We start from the raw sequence: 18691 nt of genomic DNA on the forward strand, positions 1-18691 counted from the left end.
TGTTTCAGGACTGTAAAAGGAAGGAAAGACAGACAGTAAACTACAGGGGGAGAAAAAGGTTATAAGCTAAAAACACTGGCATAATTAACAGAACAATGCTGCAAACAAGTTTCCTGCAAAAGTCATATTCCAGCTGCCAAAAAGAGCTGTACCCTATCCCATCTGCACAACCTTGAGATCTTATCTCTTCCACCCTCCTTCTTTCTCCAATTGTTTGGGAATCTTAATTCATAAAACGCGCCTTAATTAAATGGGAAATATGCCTGTGTTTGCACAACTCAGAACACAATCATGTCTCAGTCAAATAAACACTGGTGTCCATATTACACTTGGGAATTTGCTGTGGTTTGGGGTTTTAAATTCGTTGCAGCAAGCTTGGGAGCAAAATTTCAACAGGAATCTTTTCTTCTCCTCCCATCCTCTGTACCAGGAGGGTGAGACAGGGAACAAATCCCCATGCAGAGAGGCTCAGTATGGGTTCCAGCTCTGTGTGTACATGAGGATCATTTCAGGACACACTATATGAGACACGATAGCCAAAAACAATTATTTTTCCTCACCACTTCTCAGAACCCAGACCTACCAAACTGCCCTGAAATAGCAGCACAGCTCTCGAAATAGCATTATTTCTTCTCTTTTTGAAAGCAACACCCACACTGAATCTTTGATTTTAAGCCATCCCCAAGCAGTTACCACATCTTTACCATTCAAGCCACAGGGAAAATCATTAAATCCAACAACAACACTATGCGAAGAGAACCAGAATTAAAAAAGCCAACCACCACATGGATTTACTCCCACAGTAACTGGATCAACTTCAGCCTGGAACAGACTAGACATGACTCCAGGAAAAATATGTCTCTCCAGGTGCAGCTGTATCAAAGAGGCTTTCCCTGGGCTCGTGCTTTGCTGGAGCATTAAACAAACCACATGTTCCAGCTTTGAGGCAGCAGACACGTACCCAGGGCTGGCCTCGGCACGCTGCGATTCACGCAGCCTTCTCCATCCTGCTGTCTGCACAAACACACCCTGGAGCAGCACAGAGCCCAGGGCAGGGGAATTCAGGCTGGGAGTCAAGTCCTTAGATCCTGAAGGCTGGGTTATGGCTGGCAGAGTGGCTGTCTGGCCCCAAAAAGCTTCCCTTGAAGAAGATGGGAATTTTTCCCCATGGGTTTGAGTACAATGATAAGAAATATTTCAGTACAAAAGCAAAGAGAGTCTCGTCACTACAGACTGTCTGCACTCAGGTCACCCAGAGATATCCAAAGGAAATCAGTATTGCCATGGAAATTCTCTTAGACAGGACCACATCCCTGCTGTAAAGCGACAGGAACGACTCCCCCCCCCCCGAGTGATTTTCCTCCTGAGTGCAGAACGGAGCAGAGAGCAGAAACAGCTCATGAATCATGGAATCACAGAATAATTGGGGCTGCTAGGGATCTTTAAAGGTCAAACAACACCAAAGACAAGAAACAGAAGGGTGGGTGAGGAAAGAGATGAAAACACAACAATGACACCTCCACCTTTGTTTCCATCTTATTGCAAACTTCAAAACAAAGCCCGAGGATGAAATTTTGTCTGGAGATTCCAACAGAAAACCTCCTCCAGTCGACTTCTTGTGCTTTGAGGTTTTAAGTGCCTTGCAGGTAAAGTGGAGCCTGGAGTGTTGTGGGATGCACTCCAGTGATGGATTACCCCTGCTGCAAGGTGCCTTTCATTTCTCCCGACACACCTTAACTCAAAATGTTTCTTCTCTGTGACAATCAAGACATTTTACCAAAACAAAGGGAAGTTTACTTTAGTATTGATCCTCTGGATAAACTGTGCCTCAAAAGCTTCACAGAACTGAGATGAAATGTTGCTCAGAAAGAGAGTAATTAAATACCACAGGCTGAGGAAAGAAAAAACAGATGTATTTTAGATCTAAGACATTTTTCACAGAGCAGGAAGATTTGTCATATGGTAAACAGTAGAAACTGTGAATTGGGACACTTGTGATTTATCTCTGCTTCCACAGCCTTCCCATCTGACTGCAGTAAAAGAGTGACAATCCTACACATAAACTGCTCAAAATAAAGCACAATTTCAACGTGTTTAGGTGGGAGCTCATTTTATTCAGCACACCACGCTGGATCCTTTCAGTACCTCAGCTCCACCGAATGTGAAACAGCACAAGCACCTGGATCTGCCAGAAAAGCATTTCCACTAATGCCCTCTGAATGAAAAGGCATCAGTGTAAGGTATTAAATCCCCACCAGGACAGAGCTATGTGCAAGTCAGATGAGATAACAAGCCAGTAAATTTCAAATCACCACTTGCATCAATTCCATAACTACATGCTGAAATCCCTCCAGCTAGGCTGGCGTGTTGGCAGGAAAAAAATTGTCATTTCTAAATTTAGCAGACACCTCGATCATTGTGTGATGCTTCAAAAGCAATGGAGAGGTAAAGTGGAATTTGTAGGACACCATTTAATCTGAAATGAGAGCTCCACTCACTGAGCAAAGGCTTTTCTTAATACCCTTCCTGTTTGGACAACTTGATCCACTCCTTTTTTTCCTCCACAACCACAAAGGTCTGTCCTGCAGTGAATGGATAGGCTTTTTTCTGGGATAACTTCCAGGTTAAAGAGAAAGGATTTACACTTGAATGAAACATAGGCACTGTATTTGGAAAATTTGTTTTGAAAACTTGGGAAGGAAGCAAAGCTTCCTTCATTTAAAAAGGGACTCAATTAACATTCTCCAACGAGTCTTCCTATCGAAAGGACAGTATTTGCTGGGGAACATGTGATCTGAAACTTGTCCTCCTCGCTCACAATGTTCCTTTCTGAAATACAGGGCACTGCTTTGGAGAGACACGAGGATCTTTGCACAGCTTTCCAAAGGACTGCTAGCCACAGGCCAGGCCTTGACTCCAGACATCAGATCTTCTGTGACTTAAGCTCAGGAAACTTAAAATAGTGCATAACAACCCTAATGAAGACCTAGAGTGACACAATCCTCCTGTGGCTCCCTCTACAAGGACAACTCATCCATGCTCAGCCACTAGGGTGGGATGAATCCACAGTGTCACTAATATCCCCTCCTCATTGTCCTGACAAAACACATTTTTAAAACTTTCTGCAAAGAAAACACTGGAGACCAACCAAGCAGGTGTTCTGCTTTTGATTCCTGCCTGTCTGGCTGTGGGTTTGATCTGTAGCAGGCAGGGGCCAGACAGGACCACCCTAAGGGTTATCTTGGGTCTGAAAAACAATCCTGCAAGTGCTGGGCATGTCTAGAAATTGCCCAAGCTGGAGGAAGAAAACAATCCATGCCATTATTTTTTTTTTTTCAGATAGAGAGGGGAAAAAATGCTACTGACAGTTATATATGCACTTTTATTTCTAAATTCCTTTATCAACTGCATATGACAGAGCCTTCTTCACTCTTTAATAAGTACAGGTTGAAGTCAAGCCCAACTTGAAGTTGATGATGGATTGAGTCCACATCAATACCCAGCAGATTTGGATGGGAGATAAAGGCAATATTGGTGTGTATAGCTCAAGAAAACATGCTATCAACACATCCAACACTTTGGGGAGACCATCTGTAGCAGCCCACTCTCCTTCATTTCTCCTGGATGCCTCCAAGTGCAGCATGACCCAGGCACAGCAACAGAGGGGAAGAGTTACCTGCAGCTACCTCCCAGCAGTGCCTCAGAGGGACTACGTAAGCAAAACAAGGACACAGGCTCTCTCCAAAGCCTGTTCCAGGAATCTGGCTGCTGAGATGTGAGCTACCCTTTGGAAAAAAACTCTATTTTTCCCTGCTGATCACGCTTTTAGTGCAGGCACTAGATCAGATGTGGACAACCATAAAAATTCTTCTGTATTCAATCACTACTCTTTAGTTCCTCCATCTGGGAGTTTGTCTACACCAAAATGGACCAAACACCCCAAGCTGTCTTCCCTTCATCCAAAATAAAAGCAATTTAGGGTTCTGTTTTTAAATAACATTTTCCATGGGAAAATCAGCAGGCTTTAAATTCACAGTACAGTGGAACAGTGTCCTCACAACCCTTAGTGACAAGCACCTGACAAGCGCCTCGCTCTTAACCCTTACTGGTCACAAACACAGATGTCAGGATAAAGCAGCAGAGAATCCTCTGTACATCCCATTCAAACCAACCATGAGGTGCTCTGCACAGCTGGGAATGAGCTGCTCAGTGATAAACACACTTAATGGAGTTTACATTTGCTTAAGACACTTACAGATTAAGAGGTTGGCTTGTGTCTTTCCTGCCAGGCTACAGGCAGATGCTGGACAGCACAAGGTGAAGATACTTTTTCTATGAGGTTAAGCAAGAAATTAATGAAAAACTGTAGGCACCTCACACAGGATACAGGGCCAAAAGTTGGGCTCAATTTGGGGTTTCTGTGAAAACACTCCACCAGTCCCAAAGGAATACAGAAAAAAATGGAGAGGACACAGTTCACACAGTCACTCTCCCATTACCTTGAGCTAAAGATCCCCTTGGCAGATGCATCTTTTGCACCCAGAAATGTCCCTTGCAGATCCCTTCTCCTGAGAATCGAACAGGTGGTAACAACTCATGAAATGTGCTCATACCCACATCTACAAGAATCTGCCTTAGGTTTCGTTGCACCTTCGGAAAGAGGCAACCCACTCCCAAAGTTTAAAACTGGGTAACTGCAGTGACTGCATTTTTTCAGGAAAGAAAGGGAAGAGTATTTAATAATCAAACACCTTCTCCTCTCCATGTACAGAACTGTGGAAGCTTTCTGGTCCTGTCCACTGTGAATCTACATGTACTGGAAATAAGTTTTAGGACCAGGAATGTGCTGCAATATCCAGTATCACACAAACACACAGGATGCTTCTCTCTGTTCTATCGTGTTGGATTTAAAAACAGGTATTAGGTTATACCACACTTTTTATTAAAAAGAAGTTAGAAAGGGATTTAACTCCTAGAAAAACTGTGCTTTTGCAGGTGAAGTTGCCTGGCCAACATGGGTAAAGTCTGAAAGTGCTGTAACTCTGCTCTGGGACTCCAGCACTGATGTCAATGCTGCAGACACACAGAGCCTCTGCCTCAGAAAGTTACTGGGACTGAAGTGATGGGGACAGAACCCCATATTTACACCCCTGCCCCACTGTGCATCTTCTTGTGTCCCTTTGTCACCGAGCCCATCTTCCCCTCCCTGCACCAGACCAGATTAAGCTTAATATACTTATGCAGTTGTGAAGTGTCCTGCCTATTATCCAATTAGGCAGCTAACGAGATCTGAGTAACAGCACGTAGGCACTGATAACTGCTGCCTGATAGCAGTACAGATTAGACACGTTCTTTATGTTCCCAGCCCTTGCAGAAAAAGGCTTGGGATTTGTTCAAAGGCTGCTCCGAAGGCTGGATTCAGGTAATTGTTTAATTTTGTTTGGGATCCATAAACACATCACGTTTGTTTCCTCTTGATCTCCTGGAGCTGTCATGTCACAACTGTCCCGTTACAGAACTCCTGATCAAGCTGGTGTGACTTGCTCAGTTGAACTTTCAGCGTGGACAGGGGCAGGTCTCATCCCCTCTATGGTTCCTTCTAGCATCAGAAATCTAGGGAGCAATAAAGGATCTGTGCATCACCAGGAAAAAATGTACAGGATTGATAAGGAGAGTCAGAAATGCAATCTGTATTAGCTCTGATCCTGTTCCACATGACATTTCCGTAAGATGCACCTAAGAAAACATTAATTAGATGTAATCACCATGAAATGGCTGTGTGACAACATCCTTCTTGGAGCATAATTATCAAGGCTTTGTTATCTAATTGAGAGGGCACTGGAAAGCGGGTCCAGCCAGGCATAAGAGCTGTGTAATATTTTCATTACTAGCTGGGATGACAGACTGGAATGTATGGCCATAAACCCAACAGATGATTCAGCTGGGAGAATTTGCAAGCACCAAGGTGTACAGATTTCAATTTCTAAATGATCTTCATGCACTGGTCCAATATCAGCATCAGGAAATAATTAATAAAGAGAAGCCCCAGGCACAAATAAAAGAAACAGGGAGCAACTCTCTATTGAGCAAGTCTCCAGAAAAGGCTCTGAGAGGGTCAAGACAAAATGCTGACACTCAACAATGTTCCACAGGTGCATGAAGGCAAAGCCCAAGGGATGAGCCATGGAAAGCACTCAGCTGTGCCTTCCAAAGTCCTGCCCTGAGCTGCTCACTGCCGTGCTTTTGGGAACAGCAGACCTGAGAGTACCTTGTGGAGAACAAAATTAAAAAACACCAGGTGTGAGATTTAGCTGGATCCTTTTAAGCCAGACATGTTCCTAAAAACAGACTAGTGCAGGCAAGCAATAAGGACACAGCCTAAAGGAAAACCTTTCATTCCAAATCCAGCAGGAAAATTCAGAGTTTGGTTCCTTGAATTGAACCCTCTGGCTTTAATCTCTGTTTTAAAGCAAGATAACAGCCATCAATGTGGTGGAAAGAACAAGAGTCCAGGGCTTATCAACATAGAAAAATGGGAGATACCATCATAGCTTTAACCTGACAGAGGGCAGGGATAGATGGGATATGAGGAAGAAATTGTTCCCTGTGAGGGTGGGGAAGTCCTGGCACAGGGTGCCCAGAGAAGCTGTGGCTGCCCCTGGATCCCTGGAAATGTCCAAGGCCAGGTTGGACAGGCCTTGGAGCCACCTGGGATAGTGGAAGGTGTCCCTGTCCATGGCAGGGGGTGACACTGGATGATCTTTATGGTCCCTTCCAACCCAAACCATTCTGTGATCCCATGACTCTGTGGTTCAAATTTTCTTGGATCAGTGAGCTGGAAAGGCAGCAGCCAACAGACTGGAACACCTGATGTGAGAAGGGAATGGAGGAACAGGGGTTGTTGAACTTGGAGAAGAAATGGTGGTTAGTGGGGATCCAGTTACTGTCTTCAACTACTTAACCAAGGTTTACTGAGCAGACGGAGCCAGACTGGATGGCAGAAAGAAAAGGACAAGAAACAACGGGAATTAGTGACAGCGAGGGAAATACTGATCAGACAGGAGGAAAAGATTCCTCATCATGAGGGCACAAAGCATGGCATCAACCTGCCACTCTTGACTAAAAAAAGTTCAAAAAAGTTCACAAGAAAACTACCTTTGATCCTGGCCCTGTCCGGAGCAGGAGGTCAGATGAGAGAGCTTCAAATCTCCTGTGCCACTTCACTTACTCTTCAGTTCTAAGAAATCTTTATCAAGGAGCACTGGAAAAGGGATTTTGCCCAAGAGTCTACATCACTTTACACCTCTTCAGTGCTAGCAAGTACTTCAGACTCTAAAGCTGTCAATAAAATGCCTTCCACATGACTAAAGACCCCAGTGTCTGCAACTGACAGAGAAAAAAAGGAAGGAATGAAACACCAGAGCTTTCACTGCAATTGGAAAGAGAACAAGAGAAACTGGGGGCTCACATTACACAAGTTATCATACAGAAACTCTGCAAGAATACTGAGGAATTCAAAGATACATACTGATAGCTCAAACAAAAAAAGCCAGACTGCTCCTCCCTACCTGCTCTTCCCACAGCAATAAACACAAGTCGATGCCAAAAGATGTTTCAGACCTGTCCAGACCAGCCTTCATTCTGGTGAGAGCATCTTCAGCTGTCTCAGGACAAAGGCCCTCTGTGTGCAGACAAACCTTTCACACACACATCCTACTCTCTCCCACTGAAAGGTATAATAGAGGTGTTAATAGATCCAGAGAAAATGCCTGGAACAATACACACAGGCAGGTTTTGGGGTTTTCTCCCCCCCAAAAAATAAAGTGAAGGAGTTTACCTTAGCAAATAATGCTTCTAGTGCTGGCTGATCTATTTTCTGTCATGTTTTTTATTTGAGTGCTACCTCAGAATAATCTTCACATCCACTTTTTACCGACTTTATCAGTGCATGAATAGCTGAATCCTTCAGGGGAACAAAGGGACAGCAGGTACAAAATCAGATGCACAGAGTGTAATCACAACAGGGAGGGAGAAGGGAAGGTCACTCCTGAGCTACAGCTGGCAGGTCAGAGCAGGAAAGCACAATGGAAGGCTGAGCTGTAATCAAACTAATCATGGGGAAAGCCTTGGTCAGGGCATCTGGCAAGGACTTCCTTCACCTAGAACAGCCAAGAATTACTCTGGAACAGTCAGAGATCCAGAACTCATTTCTGTGGAAAAGACAGTGCTTGAGCAAGAAAAGTACATGCTCTGTTCTTATAGTTGATTAAGAGACAAAGCCACAATAAAACCTTCAATGACAAAACACTTCACCTGCGCTTTGTCCAAAACTAAAATGCATTAATCACACCCCAGAAGTCTACTTGAGAGTCACAAAATGTTGCTTGCTGGCTCAGTACATGCAGGTATCAGAAACAGCTCTCCAGGGAAGCTTTGAACGCTGCAGCTCAAGGAAGACACGGCCCAGAGATTCCCAAAGGCAGCTCCGGAGGACTGAACAGCTCACTCTGTACAGTAACAAAAGGGCAAGAGGGCAGCAATTCTCAACTGCTGCAAAGAAATCAAAGTCAGAAACCATGAAAATCTTGGTAATGGCAAGAGCAATGACAGACTTTCTAGGATCACCCAGGGACGATGAGGAAAGCCCATCACTGGAGGCTTTTAACAACTGCTTTGGACAAACATCTGCTGGGAAAGCTTGGATAGATCTGACCCAGCCTTGGGGCAGGAGGTCAGATTAGACAACATAAGGTCCCTTCCTGCCCTGCAGCTCTTTGCTTGTAACAGAAATATGACAACAGAACACGTCAGCAGCAGCCCCAAAGCATGCAAGCCTCCCTAGTATTTCCATCATACATTGGAGACACACTGTAAGATCCCAGCAGGAGCTGCCTGCTCCCACATGGTACCTTCTCCCTCCATTCCTGGAGGAGCAATACAGGGAGAACACAAAGAGCTGAACTCACAGAGCAGGCACAGGAAGAGGAGCTCCCTAGCACAGCCTTCCCAACAACAAAGTCCCTCTCACGTGGGACATCATGCCACAGCATGGGGACAGTTACTAAAAGGAGCCCATCCCCACTGTCTCTCCCATTTGCCTCCTTCCCATCTCACCCTGCAGTCTGAGCAGTTCTCTCTTTCTTCTCTTTAAGCCTTTCTTCTGCTCCTCCCTGGAATATTTTCATGTGTAAGATCTTCAGGACTGGATCTCTGCCCACCACAGCCCTGGATCCCACCCCAAGGGAATCAGGGAACAAAAAGATTAATGACCCGGTGCTTCACTCCAAAGCCCACGGTCACACTCAGCCCTTTGTCCAGCTCTCTCAAAGGCCAAACAGAGACACCAGATGCCATTGTGACACTGGGGCAATGGTGTGAGCTGCCCACGACTAGAAAAGGACATTTTTAATTTAGTATGCTGGGAGGACTTTACGCTCCTGCAGGCATTAATGAATGGCACGAAGTGTCCCATGGGGTCAGAGCATCCAAGCAGCAGAGTAAAAACTCTGAAGTACCCATCTTTGTCTCAGGGTTAAAGCTTGACCTATCACAGCCATTTTAAGAATTTTTGCTTCCTTGTGTGCCCCCCCACACAAGGAGGGGGGCTTGGCTCATTCTTGAAAATCCAAAGTCAACCTCTAAGCTCTGTCTATGGAACAAGGGAGGAAGGTGACAGAAGTGGTCTCAAAGAGAAATACTCACACATCCCAGCTATGACCACACATGTGTGTGTTTGTCAGTACACCCTGGCACATCTGAGGGCACAATTATGCAATCCCAGAAAACTTAGATCCCAGTTTGTACTGTCCTTAAAGGACAGCCCTGACTGTACGTGTAGTGCTGACAGCACCAGTCACAGCACAGGCCAGGGATTGGATCCAAATAAAAAATAACCCCATAAAAATAACAATCTTCTGCCAGGGTGTGTGGGCTCCCTGACCAAGATCTCACAGCCACAGTCAAACAGAACATGCACAGGAATAGGATGACTCCTTTTCCTAGAAGTAGCATCTTTAATCTGTGTATGTGACCCGTCAGCCTGTGCTCTGTCAGCTGGAAAAGAGTTATGCAAGAGAGGAAACAAGCAGTCAGACACAGGACAGCTCAGAGAAAACATCTCAGGGCAGCTCCACTCCTAAAGCCAGGCTCTTGCAAAACAACCCTCGTGCCAGCTTGCCAGGCTTTCCCAAAAGCTCTGTGAGCTTCAGGAGTTCAACCAAAGGATTACCAGGCACATCTTCCTGGCAGAGTCCGCTGGGATCACAAAGGTGACTGATTTCAAAAGAGAAAATCCCGTTAGAAGAAGACTGGAGATCAAAGCAGGAGGTTACATCTATATTCTGGAACATGCATCCCATAGGACAGGAGAATTTTTGATTCAGTTTCGGACTAAATACTCATCCAACAGAAACATCAGTTGAGCACGCCTGAATGTATCACCTGTGCAACCTCTTTGGGAGAAAATCCATTCCCCACCTGCCCTGGAAAATTAATTTAACTGAACCAACTCTTATAAAAGAAAAACTCCTTCTTTCCTATGCAATTCCCAGTTTAGGGATAGGCTGGGACTATCTGCTTCACCTAGCACAATGCTTTTTCTGCCTACATCAGCTACAAGGGAGCTTGAGTAAGTACTTCACGACACAAATGACCCAAAACCAATGTGCTTTTTTTTCCTCCTTCTCAAAATGTGCCAACATCACCATATCCTGTCCAATGTTTCAGTCATTCCGAGCATGCCAGCAACCTACACTACTTCATGCCACTCAGCTCAATCTGGAGAATACACTTAGAAAAATCTGGCATTATCAAGAACAATGACTGGTGAAGAAATGAATAACTAAGTATCCATTCTTCAACAGTTATCTACATCCATTTAGTTTTCTACTTCATCAGCCAGGAAAACAAATATTTTAATTCTTAAAAGGCAATTCCTTCCATTTTTCAGTAAGTACAGATGCACACACCAAAATTGGGATTAAATCAACTTTTCAAGCCATTATAAAGGCTTTGCAGCCCTTGAAAGACCTCCTAGATAAAAGAAATGAAAGTTACCAAACCAAAAATTCCCTACCAGCTGAAATTGCCTGGGTTTACGTCAGTTCAGCTCTTTAGGGCCCTCCACAGCTGAGATCTTCTCACTCCCTTTCTGGCACTGATCTGTACTGTGGCCCCTAGTGCTCCCTCCATCCTTCTACTCCAGGAAGTGAAGGAAACGTGGTCTCACAGCATGATGTGGAAAACTGCCCCAAAGAGGGAATACCCAACAACAACCCTGTGTAAATCACTACTCTGGGGCTGCAAAATCCATCTCCCTCAGACCCAGCAAGCTGCCAGCCACCATCACTCGGAATTAGAGAGCACCAACAATAAGTGCCTTGTTTAACTGAGACTTTAAAGCAGGGCCTGGTAGCAGAGAACTACCCGAGAATAGCTCAGGGATCAAACTCCAGCAGGAAAAGCAGGGAGGGGCTTTTTCACCCCTCCTGCATTACATTCCTGCTGCTGAGCTCATCACCTGCAGAGCAACCCAGGCCTCTCTCAGAGCCAAACCACTCCTGCTGCATCTTTAAAATTTCCCTTCCATCCCATCCTCACAACCTCACAGCCCTGGCCCCAACACGCCACAAAACAAAATCTTCAAGTTACCATGAAAAAGAACACTAAAACTGCACTTAAAACCAAGGGCATGATTAAAAGTCACCCAACACCACCACATTCACTGCATTTAAAGATTTCCAGAGGAAAAGGTCACCAGAATACAGAGCACATCTCCCAGAGCAAACGTCCTTGTCATCCTGCTGCTGGGTTCAGACAGCAAATACATTGTTATAAAAACCCTGTGTGCTGTGTTATCCACAGCTCAGGGCTGCTGGCTGAATCACAGAATGGTTTGGGATGGAAGAGACATTAAAAACCATCTCATTCCCACCCCCTGCCATGGGCAGGGACATCACCCACTAGCCCAGGTTGCTCCAAGCCCTGTCCAACCTGGCCTTGGACACTTTTAGGGATGGGGCAACCACAGCTTCTGTGCCAGGGCTTCTTCACTGTCTGACTAAAGAACTCCTTCCTAGTATCTAATCTAAAAGTCCCCTCTGTCAGTGGGAAGCCATTCCCTCTTGTCCTGTCACTCCAGGCTCTTATCCAGAATCTCTGTCCAGCTCTGTTGGAGCCCCTTTAGGCACTGGAAGGTGGCCAAAGGTATCCCCAGAGCTCTCTCTTCTCCAGGTGGACAGCTCTCTCAGCCTGCAGCCCTGCACTATCCCAGGGCCTCTCAAGGGCACTGGTTCTCATGGAAACACAAAAACAGGACCTCAAACTAAGGTTCCTCCAAAACCACTCTTCACACACCACCTGCACCTCACCAAAGTGCTCCTCAGGTGCCACCACACTCATGGTGGTAACTGGAGTTGCCACAAAGATTTATTTTCCAAGTGGTTCATATTCCCACCCATGGTATTTCTGGAACCTTTTGTTAAAACAAGAAGAAACCACTGAAATTTTAGACTATAAAAAGGAAAAAAAAAAAATAGGAAAGCTTTTCAACCAATTTCCACAGTGACTTCTATAAACTCAAGATTTATTACAGTGCACACACCCACGTGCCCTCAGCACGGAGCAAGGAATGCCCAGACACAGCAAAGCCAACACAGCAACAGAGCCAATGAAAATGGGACACAACATCAAGGTAGCTGAAAATATTCATGTTCCCTCAACAGGAAGACAACAAAGATGATAACACAGTCTGGAAACACCATAAAGGTGGCTTTGAAGTGTCACTTGTAAAACTATTTGTGCCTTAGGATTCCATAATTTGATTAATTGGTTGCATTTGGGATTTTTTATGGTTATGCTTTTATTCCCTATTCTCATGGTGGGTTACCATCTCTCCCACTTTACTGCTGGGCTTAGATCAGTTTTTGCATGCAAGCAGAGCAGGACAGATCCCTCAGCCACATCTTAAAGCCAGAGGTTTAGACCCTCCAGAGAAAGAAGAGTTCAAATCCATTCTTCGTCCACATCAATTCTAAGAGATCTTTACAGATCTTTTATTTATTATTTACCACACCAACACAATGTTTTAGCTCACCAACAGAACTAAAAAAAAAATCAGTTATTTAATTTCCATAGACTTGGCTTCATTAACTTCTGGAGAGGACTAATGTTTGTGGCCAGTGGGAAAGGGTATTTCTACATTTTTCCATTTTCTGGTCTGTTAATTACAATTACTGAGAGAAGGAGACAGCGGTGAGATTTGTGAAACACAGCAGGCTGTATTTTTAATACTTTAGAAAAAAACCAAGAGAAAATAATATCTCTCTTTTTTGTATAACCCAATCATACAAAGTAATTCCACATACTTCAGAAGTCAGCATCACAATTTTCCTTAGACACTCACTTGGGCCAGCAAGAATTTAGCTGGAGAACCTCATATTTGATTAGAAGAGATTACTTTTCAGTGAGATGACAGGAACAGAAAACATGAAATGAGGGAAGTGGGGTTGAGAGGCAGGCAGATGGACTCCTGAGGCTGGTAATGAGATGCAGGAATACTCCTCCAAGCTTCTGAGGCAGAGATGGACAGGGGTCCGTTAGCTTTTGAGGACGGATGAGTGGAAAAACCCAAATTACACTACTTGGCTAAGGTGGAGGTCAGCAAAAGCACCATCACACCTCTTAGATGCTGTAGGAAGCCCAGAAACCATGCCTGCTGCTTGTAATGAATGTCAACAATTTGACAGAGTTCTCCAAACTCTACCTCAACCCCTCCAGTGCCGCCAAGTCAACTGAGATTCCTCCATCCCAGAAAAACACTGCATTTCAGAGACACCACAGCTGACTCGTGAATCTTAGATGGGACAGACACAACAGGGAGAGAGCACTTCCAGCTCACACCAGAGAGGGACAACCACGAGTGCCAGCAGCAGGGCTGAGGACACGGGAGCCCAGGACACGTGCAGAGTGTTTGTGGTGCTCCAGCATTTCAGGGCAGCCTGGCACAAAGAGGAACAGCTCCAGAGCTGCTGTTCCACAGAGCCAAAGGATGGAGAGGGATAAACGACCACAGCACCCAGCATTTTTAGCATTTAAAGACCTCTCCACCCCCTTCCACACGCAGCGTAGCCAAAATACCAGCTGGATGCTGCTCCAAACCCAAAAAAATCCAGGTAAACGTTTGATCAGCCACACAATGATTTGGATCCAGGCACTGAGTCAGACCCAAGCCTGTAGGATTTTTTGCCAGCTCAGTAGTCATCCAAACAGGCTTCTTAGTCCGGCTACCCACTCCACAACAGTGGCACAAGGGAAAGGCAGTGCTGGTTTTTTTTAGAGGCAAAGCCAGCTGAAACCACAGAGCTTGCTACTCCCTAAAAAACACTGTACATCTGTTCCACAGCAGCGCCATAAAAGATTAGTAAGTGCTGGCCTAACAATCTGGAAAGGGAAAAGGACCTAGGAGAGCAAAATGTTATCACTAAGTCAATAAAACAACATCTGTAAAGGACTGAGAACATAACAGCATTCTTGCACAACACACAGAAATGCTCCTGGGCTGATTTCTTGGTCTCCACTAAACCTGTCTGGTAACTCTGGGAACAGGACTGCGTCGTACAGGCTACGGGAAAAGTGGATCAACAGGGTGAGCTAAGGACAGGGCTCTGGGCTCGACTTTATTTGTGCAGGATCACAGAGTGGACATGTGTTAGGTGATATATATGGTTTCACTTTTATGTAAAGCTCGTGTTTACATCTAATGTACCAGGCAATTACAGCTGGTCCCAGAACTAGGTTTGAGACAGCATGTCTATAATCCACGGAAAACACTTTTGGGATGAGCAGAGCAAAGATGCAGCAGAGCAGCTCTGTGTATGGGGTTGAGAATGTAAACAAAAGATTTGTTTTGAGTTTCCGTAACTGACAACTAGCTTTGTGCATTTTACTACCCGGCATTCGGAACTAATCCCTCATGTACCACACCGATCTCAAAGACGGAGCAATTCTGCACAAGTCGATGGATTTGACTGAAAACGCCGGTGTGAGCCGCCAAGCCCCCGGTATTGTAACAGCTTTGTATAAACATGAAAACAGCAGAAACACAAACAAGCCGGGAGCGAGTCTTCGCCGCTCGTCATTCGCATCCCCAGCACGGTGACTTCCCCACTTAACCTCTCCTCTCGGTGTCATCGCCGGGAACGCCGAGGCGGGGAATGCGGAGGCACGCGCGGACTCGTGTCACATGCGGGAGATTCACCAACATCAACACACGGGAGGGGCAGAAAAAAACCACCCAAACCGCCCCAAAATCCCACCACAACCGTGCGTGTTCTGCCCTTAGCCGAGAGAACGAGCCTTTCTCCCACGGTTCCCATAAAAAGCGGCAGGGATGACACCTGCTCTGCGCCTGGGCTGGGGTGTCGAGGGGCGGAGGAATGAGGGTCAGCAAATTCCTGGGGTGGTTTGGGGCGGGTAGGATGGGGCACAGCGAACGTCCCCTGGAGTAGTTTGGGGAGGTGGGATTGTGGGATGGGGCACGGGAACGGCCCCTCAGGGTGGTGTTTGGGACGAGGCACAGGGCTGGTTCCTCTGGGGTCATGTGTGGGACGGGGCATCAGGCTGAACCTTCAAGATGGTGTTCGGGACCGGGCACCGGGCTGAACCCTCAGGGTGGTGTTCGGGACGGGGCACCGGGCTGAACCCTCAGGGTGGTGTTCGGGACGGGGCACCGGGCTGAACCCTCAGGGTGGTGTTCGGGACGGGGCACCGGGCTGAACCCTCAGGGTGGTGTTCGGGACGGGGCACCGGGCTGGTTCCTCTGGGGTCATGTGTGGGACGGGGTACTGGGCTGAACCCTGAGGGTGGTGTTTGGGACGGGGCACCGGGAACGGCCCCTCGGGCAGGTGTGTGGGACGGGGCACCGGGAACGGCTCCTAGAGCGGCTCGGCGAGGTGGGCGTGTGGGACGGGTCCCGGCTCTGTGCCCCCAGACAAAGCCCCCCGCCCTCTCCCCGCTGCTGCCCGGGCGCTCTGTACGGGGACGGAGTGGGGCAGCCCCGCCGAGGCGGCACCGGCCCTCCCGCCGCAGGTGCGGGCTGAGGGGGCCGAGGGGACCCTGCGAGGGGACGCTCCGAGGGGACCGGGGCCGCCGCCCGCCGCGTACCTCTCTGTGCGGTGCCGGAGGGGACTGTAGGGGTCGGGGCGCCCGCCCGGCTCTCGCCTCGCTGCCTCCCGCGGCTGAGCGGCTCCCGGCGCGGCTGAGCGGCGGCTGCGGGCACTGCGGGCCGAGAACCAGCGCCGGCCTGTTTTCCAGCCGCCTCCCCTGCGGCCCGCCCCGGCTCCGCCTCGAGCATCCCCCGCCTCCGCCTCCTCCTCTTTCCCCTTCTCCGCCTCCGCCTCCTGCACCGCCTCCTCCGCCCCGCTCCTGATCTTGGGCGGCTCGAATGTGAAGCTCTAAAGATACCAGCGCCTGTTTGGTGAAGCAAGCGTGTTAAACCTAATTTTCTTCCTAAGTGAAACGGCTCTTTTTCACCTTTTGCGGTTGTCGCTGTACTTCAAGGCTGCTTTGATACCCCTGCTCCGGGGCGTTCACCAAACTACAATGCGGACCCAGTGTGGAAAATAACTTCATTCCTGCCCGAGTGTTTTCCTATTCCTGTGCAGACAATGAAATTAATCTCATCGGAGTCCACTTCACAATTAAAGCCCAGCCTGTGGTCCAGAAAAACACAGCCCTCCAAAGTCCTACCCAAACACCGTCACAATTTCTTATCTCTCACCATCTGGTTTCTGCCACTCACTGATATCACTGTTCACGCAGATGCACGGGGCACTGTGATATACTGGAAAAAAAAAAAAGTTATAGAAAATCAAAAATAGGCGTAGCTTTAAACTCTTTTCAGCTTGCAAAGAACTCTTAAAAGCTAGCAAAGAACCTTCTCCAATATAAATATATATAAACACTAAAATATATAATGTATATGCAATGTTAACATATTTATACATAATACATATATGTACTATATATACTGTAATATATATATTTATAAAAAAACACCTTTTGTATGTATATATATATATATATATATACATATACACATTCTAAATGTATATTGGACACCCCATCCCAGGAATGTTCAAGATCAGTTTGGACAAAGCTCTGAGCAACCTGTTCTAGTAGAAGGTATCCCTGCCCATGGCAGGGGGTTGGAACAAGATGGTCTTTTATATTCCTTCCAACCCAAACCCTTCTGAAATTCTGTATATAATAAGAATACTCTTAAGTGGCTCTGGGCACAGAGCCTGTGCCATAGAGGCTTCTTCCAAAAGGAAGGGAAAGCCAAAAAACTCCAGTTCCAGTGTCACAGTTTGGGAGTTGGCACTCAGAGCCCTAAAGCAAAGGGAAGATGTCCCAGTTCCTTCTGAATTTGGCGCCTTTCATGCAGCTCCAGGGTAAAAGTCTCCTCTCCAAGCAGCAGCCTCATAAACATAGGTTTTATTAAATTACAGCTTCTTTCCAAAAAAAGTTTGTGACCAGGATTGAGCAATGTGTAACTCAGGGGATGCAGGTCCACCATGGAGCTGGAGCACTCAGACATCCCACAGCCTTCCCATTAAACACTGGCTGAAATTGCTTTTGGACGCCTGGAGGGAAAGTCTGGAGGAAAGACTGTGCCTTGGATGGAAATCAGTCATGTCTGCACTCTGCCTTCAAGCATTTTAAGGTTTTATAAAACACGCTCAGCTGTCTGCCAGAGGTTTGCACCTGCACCTGTTGCTGAGCCAGCCAAAACATCTGGGGAAAATAGCAAGAATAACATGGATTTGGGGCTCCCAGCTTCCCTCAGATATCAGAGACCTGTGCAAACTTTTCAATTTCATATTTGCAGTGCTTGCTGGCTGTTTTTTCTCCAGACCCTGAGCTTCCCTGACTGCCCTTCAGTGCTGCCACCACCACTGGACTTAAAATCCTTCAAAGCCCCTCAAAGCACCCAGATGAAGCCACTGTAATGTTTGACAATCAGCATAGGACAAGGGACAATATAAGAAGGATATAAAGCTTTTAGAGAGCATCCAAAGGAGCAGCATGAAACTGGGGAGGGTTCTAGAGGGAAAGCCTTACAAGGGGTGGCTGAGGTCCTTTAGTTTGAAGAGAGGCCTCACCATGGTCTGCAGCTTCCTTAGGAAGGGAGGTAGAGAGACAGCTCTGATCTCTGCTCTCTGGTGACCACTGAGAGGACCCAAGAAAATGGCATGAAGCTGTTTCAGGTGGAGTTTAGTTGGATATTAGGAAAAGGTTCTTCCCCTAGAGGGTGCTGGGCACTGCCCAGGCTCCTTAGGGCATGGGCACAGCTCCAAGGCTGCCAGAGCTCCAGGAGAGTTTGGACAATGCTCTCAGGGACAGGATGGGATTTTTGGGGTTGTCATGTGCCAGAGGGACCAGAAATTGGACAGGTTAGTCCTTGTGGGTCTCTTCCAACTCAGAATATTCCATGGCCACATGCTGTTTGGGATGTGGTTTGTCAGCATGCCAGCCATCGGGGTGGCTGTCCCCATGCAGCACACCCCAGGAGCCAGCCTGTGCCTGGTGGTGGGCTCTGCCTTCTCTGGGTCTCCACCAAGCCTACAGATGGAAGCAGAGCTTTGCAAATTAAAGGACTTCAGGGAAATGAGCCATATCCCTGTTCTAACCA

The 18691-nt window shown here is 46.8% G+C and overlaps 1 protein-coding gene across 2 annotated transcripts in view; it reads right to left on the bottom strand.

Moving 5' to 3' along the window:
- The window catches only part of SMOX (spermine oxidase), a 52693-nt gene extending 35853 nt beyond the window's left edge, over positions 1–16840 (bottom strand). The window contains exon 1 of one of the 2 annotated variants that reach the window (XM_059845435.1): positions 16778–16840. The gene's annotated coding sequence lies outside the window, so the exon portion shown is untranslated. Of the gene's footprint in view, positions 1–16161; positions 16318–16777 lie in introns of those variants that run through there. The other variant, XM_059845434.1, reaches the window with a different exon arrangement.
- Positions 16841–18691: the final 1851 nt, after the last annotated feature.

This window comes from Haemorhous mexicanus, chromosome 4 (genome assembly GCF_027477595.1).
Source record: "Haemorhous mexicanus isolate bHaeMex1 chromosome 4, bHaeMex1.pri, whole genome shotgun sequence".
Classification (NCBI taxonomy): Eukaryota; Metazoa; Chordata; class Aves; order Passeriformes; family Fringillidae; genus Haemorhous; species Haemorhous mexicanus.